General features: G+C 45.5%; 1 pseudogene; it reads right to left on the bottom strand.

Annotated features, from left to right (window-relative positions):
• Nucleotides 1–6691: 6691 nt before the first annotated feature.
• On the bottom strand, nt 6692–8453 carry LOC109744749 (uncharacterized; annotated as a pseudogene).
• Nucleotides 8454–8980: the final 527 nt, after the last annotated feature.

Genomic DNA, 8980 nt, shown 5'->3' on the forward strand with positions numbered 1-8980 from the left:
ATGCTACCATACGCCTTGTTTTGTCCATTGTTGTGTCTAGGGGATGGAGTCTACGACAGCTAGACGTTCAGAACGCGTTCCTCCATGGTGTTCTGGAAGAAGAGGTTTACATGAAACAACCTCCTGGGTTTGTAAATGCACAGGCACCACTTCATGTGTGCAAACTTGACAAGGCCCCGTATGGACTGAAACAGGCCCCAAGAGCATGGTATTCTCGCCTTAGTAAAAAGATGCAAACGCTTGGTTTTGTTCCTTCAAAGTCTGACACTTCGTTATTTATCTATAACAAGTCAAGAATATCCATATTTGTTCTCATTTATGTTGATGATATAATTGTGACAAGCTCATCTGATGAAGCAATAACAACACTGTTGAAGGATTTAAGTGCAGAATTTGCTCTCAAGGATCTAGGAGATCTACACTACTTTCTTGGTATTGAGGTCAAGCAACACAAGGATGGCCTTCACCTCTCTCAAGAAAAGTATGCAACAGACTTAGTGAAAAAGGCTGGCTTGCAAAGTTGTAAGTCTGCACCTACTCCTTTATCTAGCACAGAAAAATTGTCTCTTGCTGAAGGAGAGCTTCTGAATTCAGAAAATAGTACAAAATACAGAAGCCTGGTAGGTGCACTTCAGTACTTAACACTGACCAGACCAGACATTTCCTTTGTTGTTAACAAAGTATGTCAGTTCCTTCATGCACCTACCACTGTTCACATGACTGCTGCAAAATGTATAGTAAGATATGTGAAAAATACATTGAGCATTGGCCTGAATTTCAGCAAGTCATCCTTTACACTTATTAGTGCCTTCTCTGACTCAGACTGGGCTGGGTGTCTAGATGACAGATGCTCAACTGGTGGCTTTGCAGTATCCTTTGGACCTAATTTGATATCTTGGAGTGCAAGGAAGCAAGCCACAGTTTCAAGATCCAGTACAGAGGCAGAATACAAAGCATTGGCAAATGCAATAGCAGAGATCATATGGGTGCAGTCAATTTTAAGGAACTAGGTATGAAAAACACTAGAGCTCCATGTTTATGGTTGTAGCGACCAGACCTCAAATGGCCTGTGCTGCTGTGCACCAGTGTCATCCCTAGATCAGTAATGCTGACACGCACAGTACAAATGGAGGATTTATAACAGAGTAGCAATCACACACTTATTACATCGATATCTCCGTAGAGATTAAGTGTAATAATCATGGCTTAAGGCCATCTAATAACGATAACAGCGGAAGACTTGGAAGATAAGTGAGTCCATCAACTCCAGCGGCATCACTGAGTATAAGACCACGACCTAAGGCAGCTTACTCGTCGTCTGAAAAGTCTGCAACATGAAACGTTGCAGCCCGAAACGGGTCAGCACATAGAATATGCTGGCAAAGTAACACATAGAGAGCAATGAACAATGATAAGGCTATACTATATGCATATATGGCTGGTGGAAAGCTCTATGGTTACAGTTTTGCGAAAAGCCAATTTTATCCTACTGCAAAGGAATAAATTTTATTTAACTATCATGGTGGTTGAAACATTGAGAAGGTACCTCCAACTCAATCCCATTAAGTGTCATCATTAACCCAACAAAATTAATTATAAGTATCACGGTGATGAGATTCAAATGATAATCCAAGTACTAGATACTCAAGTTGTCCATAACCGGGGACACGGCTAATCATGATCAGTTTGTACACTCTGCAGAGGTTTGTGCACTTTTCCCCACAAGACTCGATCGCCTCCGCTTGATTCTCGCACTACATGATGTTTGAGAAACGGATGACCGAGACACAGTCTTTCAGAAACAGTCACTCTCTACTCTGGATGGACCGGTACACCTACTTTCCCCTACATCTGCTAGTCCACCTCTTCAAGAGATCCTGTAACCTACTCAGCTATGCTAGAGCCCATAATAGCTTGCGGCTGCACACGGAAGTTTCTAGCATGAATAATCTTATGATCCCTTTGAGCCTGGGTGGCGGACCTTATACATACAGACAACACTGGGTTCTCCAGGTGCCTCAATCCACCCAGATGTGAGTTTTAGTTGCCACCTTAAGTTGAACCATTAATTAACATCTCACATCTGTCATGGATATCTCTCAAACCCAATCCACGTCTACGAGCATAGCATGGCAATAAGAATAGCAACGTAGAAGTAACTCCCAAGGGTTTGATAGAAAACAGGTAATAGGTACTACATCAACTACTTCCCAATACCCACAGTTTAATTAGATCCTAATCATGCAATGTTTGAGGGAAATAGATCTAATGCAATAAAACTGGGTATGAACGGGGTATGATCCAAGTGTTACTTGCCTTGCTGATGATCCGCAAAGCCTAGCGAGTCGAAGTAACAAGCGGCACACTCCGGGTACTCTATCGCAAACAAACAAGCATACAATCAGTACTCATCTAATGCATAGGTAAAACTCGAATGAAAGATCCAACCAGAAAGTTCAACTTAAGAACTCCGGTTTGCAAAAAGAATCAACTCGAAAGAAGCAACGAAAGTCAAACGGCGAAAGAAAGAAACTTCGTTTGCAAATCTGGATCTAGGTCAAATTTTACTGTAGCAAAAACTTGTTTGAGTAGGTTAAACGGAAAGAGAATTTCGAGACGAAACTCTAGGCGCTTGAATCGCCTGATTCCGATAAACGAGCGAAAAGTTAAACAGATTCGAAAATTCGATCAGAAATCGAATCTGAGAAAATAACGAGAAAATCCGACGAAAAAGAAAAACGGACGAACGGTTAAATAACGGACGTTCGTTAACAAAAAAAACCGACGAACGCGTTCGTTAAAACGAACGGTTCGGTGAATGCTCGTGAAATAAGAAAACCGAAAAAAAAACCGATCTAGGGTTTTTTTTTAAACAAAAGGTTTTTTTCAGAAAACCGGTCAACGTTTAAGACGGCCGGCGGCAGTACCTCGACGGGGCTCGCTCCGGCGAGGGGTTCCGGTGGCGGGGCTCGGGGCGGGGTGCGGGGCTCGGGGGCGGCGGCTCCGGCGGCGAGGGGGCGGGGCTCCGGCGACTCCCGGCGGCGGCGGCGATGGCGTGCTCCTCCGGCGGCGGTGGTGAGAGAAACGGAGAGGGGGGTATATAAGGAGGGGGGGCTAGGGCGGCTTGGGGAAGGGGTCGGGCGAGGGGAGGCGTGCGGCGGCCGGAGTCGGTCATGGCGGCGGCGAGCTCCGTGCGGGAAGAGGAGAACCCGCGGGCGGGCCGTCGGCTGGGCTCGGCCCAGTCGGCGCGGGCGCAATTTTTTTTTAAGTTCCGCGGAAAATATTGCGTAGAAAAATAAATAAAAATCAGAAAAATATGAAATAAATTTTCCCCGTCTAGTTAGAAAATCTAGAATAGGGTGAACATTTTTAAAATCAAAAATAAATATTTTGAAAACATGCATATTTTTTAAATGCAATAAAAATTGCAAAATAAATCCGAATAAATTTCAAATAATGATTTTAACATTTTACCTCCAGTATTTCAATATTTTGGAGAAGTCATATTTTCTCCTCTCGTTTATTTAAAATGAAATACTTTTCCGGAGAGAAAAATAATTAAAAATCCCAATCCTCGTTTGAAAAATCCCCAACTCTCTCCGAGGGTCCTTGAGTTGCTTAGGATTTATCGAGGATTTGTCAAAATGCAACAAAACATGATATGCAAATAATGCTCTATGTATAACATTCCAAATTGAAAATTTGGGATGTTACAATGGTGTGATAATCTAGGTGCTACCTATTTGTCAGCAAATCCAGTCTTTCATGCTAGAACTAAACGTATTGAGATAGATTTTCACTTTGTTCGAGAAAGAGTTGCAAATAAACTTTTGGATATTCGGTTTCTTCACTCTCAAGACCAAGTTGCTGATGGCTTCACCAAAGCTCTACCTACAAGAAGTTTTGAAGACTCCAAGCATAATCTCAACTTAATGAAGTTGTGATTAAGGGCGGGTGTCAAACATGATGATTGCGTGCGTGATCTTGGCGTGTACAAGAAGGAAGATCATCACTGTTGGAGGAGTAGTTAGTTAGACAAGTATTTTGTAATCTTTATCTCCTTTTATCTCTAGCTTTCTTCCTTTCCAAGATGTATCTCTCCCAACCGACTTGTACGCGTATCTGGGCTCGCAACCCATCTATATAACACGCAACACGTCTGCCAGGATAGGCAAGACGTTTACCGCAAGTCGCACACAATAGTCGAACTAAGAACAAGGAGCCACGCCATAACTGAACCGCACCGAACAACTGACCACAATGGAACTGACCGTACACGTGATGGTCTAAACTTTTAGCAATCATGTCCACTTACCTGACCTGAATTCTGCACTTGAGGAGTCTAAGGGCAACTCTAACCGATCCCCCAAAACGGCGATTAAACCTTAGCGGAGTAAATTTACTCCACTAAGTTTTTGCCGTTTCTAGCCGATCCCCTAAACTTACTGGAGTAATATTTTTCCATCTGCATCACATATTCGGGCACCGAAACATATTTCCTTGCTTTTTTATTTCATTCAACAACATTAGAGTACATAATTCACCAATTCTTCATCACGAGAGCAAGCCCAAAGAAAACAAGAAACACAATTAGACATTTTAGAAGATATCCACTTTCCCTAACTGCCCCCACTAGTTGGATTAATATCGTCTCTATGTCTTCATTGTTGATCTGTGGATTCGTGAGCTTCGCCACTTCTTTCTTCTTCGACTCTAAAGAAGTAGATGTTGCTTCACATCTAATCTCATCTCTAGTCTCATCTCTAGCCTCAATTCTAGCAACGAGTGCACGAATATCTATCAATATTCGTCTATCAATAGATCGATGTATTCTTCCTTCCAATACCAAAACTTGCATCCATCCTACACACATAGAAAAGCAAACAAGCACATAGATGAGCTACCGAAATTGCGTCAAATCTGGTGAACAACCGGATCAAAATAAGCACACACCCCATCATTTGTGCACTTGAAGAACACCCATCCGGGGTGTTGCGGCGTGATAGAAACTGGGCGCACCACCTTCCTCGTGCAGTCGTCACACTATATGAGTGGCATCGGCGAGCCGCTGCGCCAGCGCCGAGCCCGGGTGACGGCCGGGCGTGTATTTGCCGGCGAACCTCCGACGGGAGAGATTTGAGTGGCTAGAGGAAGAAGGCGTCACCAATACAAGGCAGGACAATCGATCTTGATGTGCGGGTTAAGACTCAAGACGAGACGCGAGACACCATCGATCGACCTGCTACCACCGGAACGACCCCTTCTCCTTGCAGTCCTTCTAAGTTAACTTCTGAATCCCTGCATGAAAAAGCTTGCTCCAATTGCTACTTTGTCAGGCCCGAGTGGGTTGAGGCTCTAGCAATCGATCAAATCAAGAGATCAAATGAGGAAATCAGGCCTGAATCTGGATGTATTGCTATAAAAGAGGAACTATAGTGTATATACTGTATGTGTGTTCATAGCCAGATAGGCAAACTTGGAGAATAAGCATGAATGAATAGCCAGTCACAACCCGGCTGTTAAGTAGGTGTTCTGTCCCCGGCAACGGAGTGAAAGGGAACAGTTACTATGCAGTAACGTTACAGTAGGGATCGGACGACTCGCGCGTTTTGTCTGAATCTTCAACAGTTAACTGAAGAAAGCTACACTGCTTCAGTAGGCGTGACACACTTACACGTAGGCCTTTCAGATTATAAGTTGGCATTGCCATTGCGGTTATTGAAGATCTTCGCGTATAGCTTTTGGATCAAAGTCAAGCATTTCGTATCGCCTTCACGTATACCAGTAAAAAATAAAACTAAATCATGGGATTCATGCATAGTCAATGAAACTACAAAAGAAAGTCCGGAACTGTCAGAAAAGTTCAGACTTAAATGATCGACAAGTACAGAGTTTGCACTAAAAAGACAACTACTACATTGGCAATGTAAACTATTATCATTTGTACTGTAAAAAAGGTTAGAGAGAAAAGTTAATAAAGATGAGTCACATAAACCTGTTCAGATCACTCCCTCTTCAACATTGGCAATGCTCACTAGACATTTTATAAACCTGGGTACTTGTTTGAGATAAAAATAACAAAAGGGAATTCAGAAAGGAGTTCAAAACATATAACATTGGAGGGTTAGGTTCAATTTAGTCTCATGTTCTTCCTGTACATGTGTGAATTAAGGAGTAGCAGGCACAGGAACAACAAAATTCAGAGATGCCAGAAAATCAAGGCACAAATTACACAGACTATGGAGCTAAAATACAACTATTTTAGATCAAGCACTGTTAAGAAAGATAACATAGTTCAGTAAGTCATGAGCATAAATACTGCAGAATTCAGAGACCACTTAGATACTGTAAATTCAGTTAGCAACAAGACAGACAAATTGCACTTAGATTTCAAGGAAAAATATGACTACTCCACACTGTAAATCATGAACATTGACACTGCTCCACACTGTAAATAGACAGAACAAATTTTTTTTTGCCACAACTTGAATCTGCTCTGCAACTTATGAACTTGTAGTTGTTCTGCAGATTATCAAGAGCAGCGAAACAGTTTTGATTTACAAACATAGTTAGTCCTACTACTTATCTGCGGTTGCCCAGATCATAGCTGCACCATGCTTGCTTATCTGAAACTAATACAAAAAGATAGAGCAGTTTTAACATGGTCCATCACAGGAAACAGAGCAGAAGAAGTACTGGTGCAGGAGCGAATGCAAGGTTCAGAAAATTAATCACAGGAGCAAGAAGATGAACAACAGTTTTACTAGCTTGCATGAACAAGTGGAGCAAATTGCTCAGAGGTACATCCGTGGCGATCATACATGGACGAACTAATACATCAGCCAGTGAGTATCCTCGTATACACTTTGAAAACAATTTCAACATCGGATTTAATAGACACTTGCAGGCGAGAAGAAGTTGATGTGCCCTCCAGCATGAAGATTGGCCGCGGCATTGTACCTCTTCTCGTTCTCGTGCGCCTCTTCGGCCTTCCACGCTTCTTCAAATGGATCGAAGGAGCACGGCCGCGGTTTCCACAAGTGGTCCTGTCTCTGAAGCGATGGAGCGTCAAGATCCGACGCGGCATTGTACCTCTTCCCCTCGTCAGCATCATGGAAGGCAGGGTTGTGCATGACCCGATCCTCTGATCTACACACTGGGTAAGGGTCATCGGACAGCAGCATGCCCTCCAGCACGCCTTGGTCTAAGGCATCCAGGTACAGAGGTTCCTGTTGGCCCATCTCCACGCCAGTGTTGGCTCCAGTGGCCGGCTGAACTTCAATTGGGTCGTCTTCCATCATTCTCATTAGTTCTTCGATATCAAAACCATCTGCCTCGATATCAAAACCATCTGCCTCCCCATCCGGCAAACTGGAAATAGGCTCCAATGGCTCAAAGACATCCTCTTCAGATGAGCTCCTTGCAATGCTTGAGCCAGCCTCAGGAACAATCTGTTATTGGCTGTAATGCTTGACAGACTCCAGCAAAACTGATTGGGTGGACTCCAGCACATCTGACTGGGAGGAAATCTCCGGAGCTTGAGCTTGTAGCTGCTTATTATGTGAAGAAGAAGCAACGTCGGTGTGGTTGGATGCTGTAGTGGACTCGGATGATACTCTGGCTGCATCATCATACATCAAGAACGACGGTGTGGCAGGTGCCGGGACGGGGACGGCACCGCGCATCCTCTTCTTGGGGCGCGGCGGATGAGGATCGGCGGCGGCAGCGGGCGCTGGCCTCTTCTGCGCGTGCGTGCTCGGGGTCACGGCCTCTGGTTGCTGTTGCTGAAGCTTGTAGGCCTCCGATTCCTGGCGGGCCGCGTCAGGGGCATGCTGAGCCAAGTGCATTCTGCAGAACACCTTCACCCCGTCGCTGACATTGGCCTCCGGCAGCAGGCACCGGTACTCCTCCATGACCCAGCCGGTGGACTTGCCCTTCTTCTTGAAGGACAGGTTCTTGACCTCGCCGACCTTGACTCCCGCGTGGCTAATCTCCGTGGTCTTCTGGATGGTCCAGGTGCCGCCGCCGGCGCCGCGCACGCTCTGGAGCTTGCTCCCGTTCTTGCTCTTGCACGTGGTGAAGAAGAACCGGTCGCCGCTGCTCACGGCCTGCGGCGCGGGCGCGTATGGGGCGTCCAGATCCTTGGGCTCGCAGCCGGAGATTTCGACGCGGTGGATGAGCTTGTCGGCGCCGTGCAGCGTCTGGCCGGAGAGGAGGCGTGGCAGGTAGTAGGTGACGGCCTCCACTTCCGTAGGGCTCAGCCGGTAGTGGTGGAAGACGTCGTCGACGTCGAGCCCCTCCATCCCGGCCGGCGGCTGCCCGATCTGCTGCTAGGGCTTCTAGCTACGAAAGGGCGGGCGGGCGACTGGGATTTGGGCGAGGTTTGTCTGCGGGACACGCACGCACGCTTTGATCCATGCGTTGTCACGCACGCTAGCACATAGTCCGTTATTTTTCCTTGCCTGCCATGCGCCCTTTACCTTTTCTTGCAACAGCAGCGGTGTTGCAAATCATAGCGGCGGACGACAACTGCAACTTAGACAAGCTATGCAACATCAGCTCTGTTCCAAAAAAAAACTACAACAAAATCTCTGTTGCGAAAAAAATCTACGACATGAACTCTGTTGCAAAAAATAATAATCCGCAACACAACCCAAGTTGCAAAAAATATATTCTACAACATTATCTTTGTTGCAAATGTTTCTGCAACAAGACCTTTGTTGCAAAGTAGTGGGGGACGTGAGCCACTAGATTGTGCGACTCATGAGGCGGCGGATCTTTTGAAAAGATCCCGGCGGCCGACGTGTAGCGGCGCCAAGAAAAAAAAAACAGACGCTGAAGCCCCATATGGGAAATGCCCCATCGATCTGCTTGTCACTGTTGCCAATACGAGGCAGGATAATCGATCTTGACGTGCGGGCTAAGACTCAAGACGAGACCGAGACACCATCGACCTGCTGTCACCCGAACGATCCCTTCT

Source organism: Aegilops tauschii, chromosome 7 (genome assembly GCF_002575655.3).
Source record: "Aegilops tauschii subsp. strangulata cultivar AL8/78 chromosome 7, Aet v6.0, whole genome shotgun sequence".
Classification (NCBI taxonomy): Eukaryota; Viridiplantae; Streptophyta; class Magnoliopsida; order Poales; family Poaceae; genus Aegilops; species Aegilops tauschii.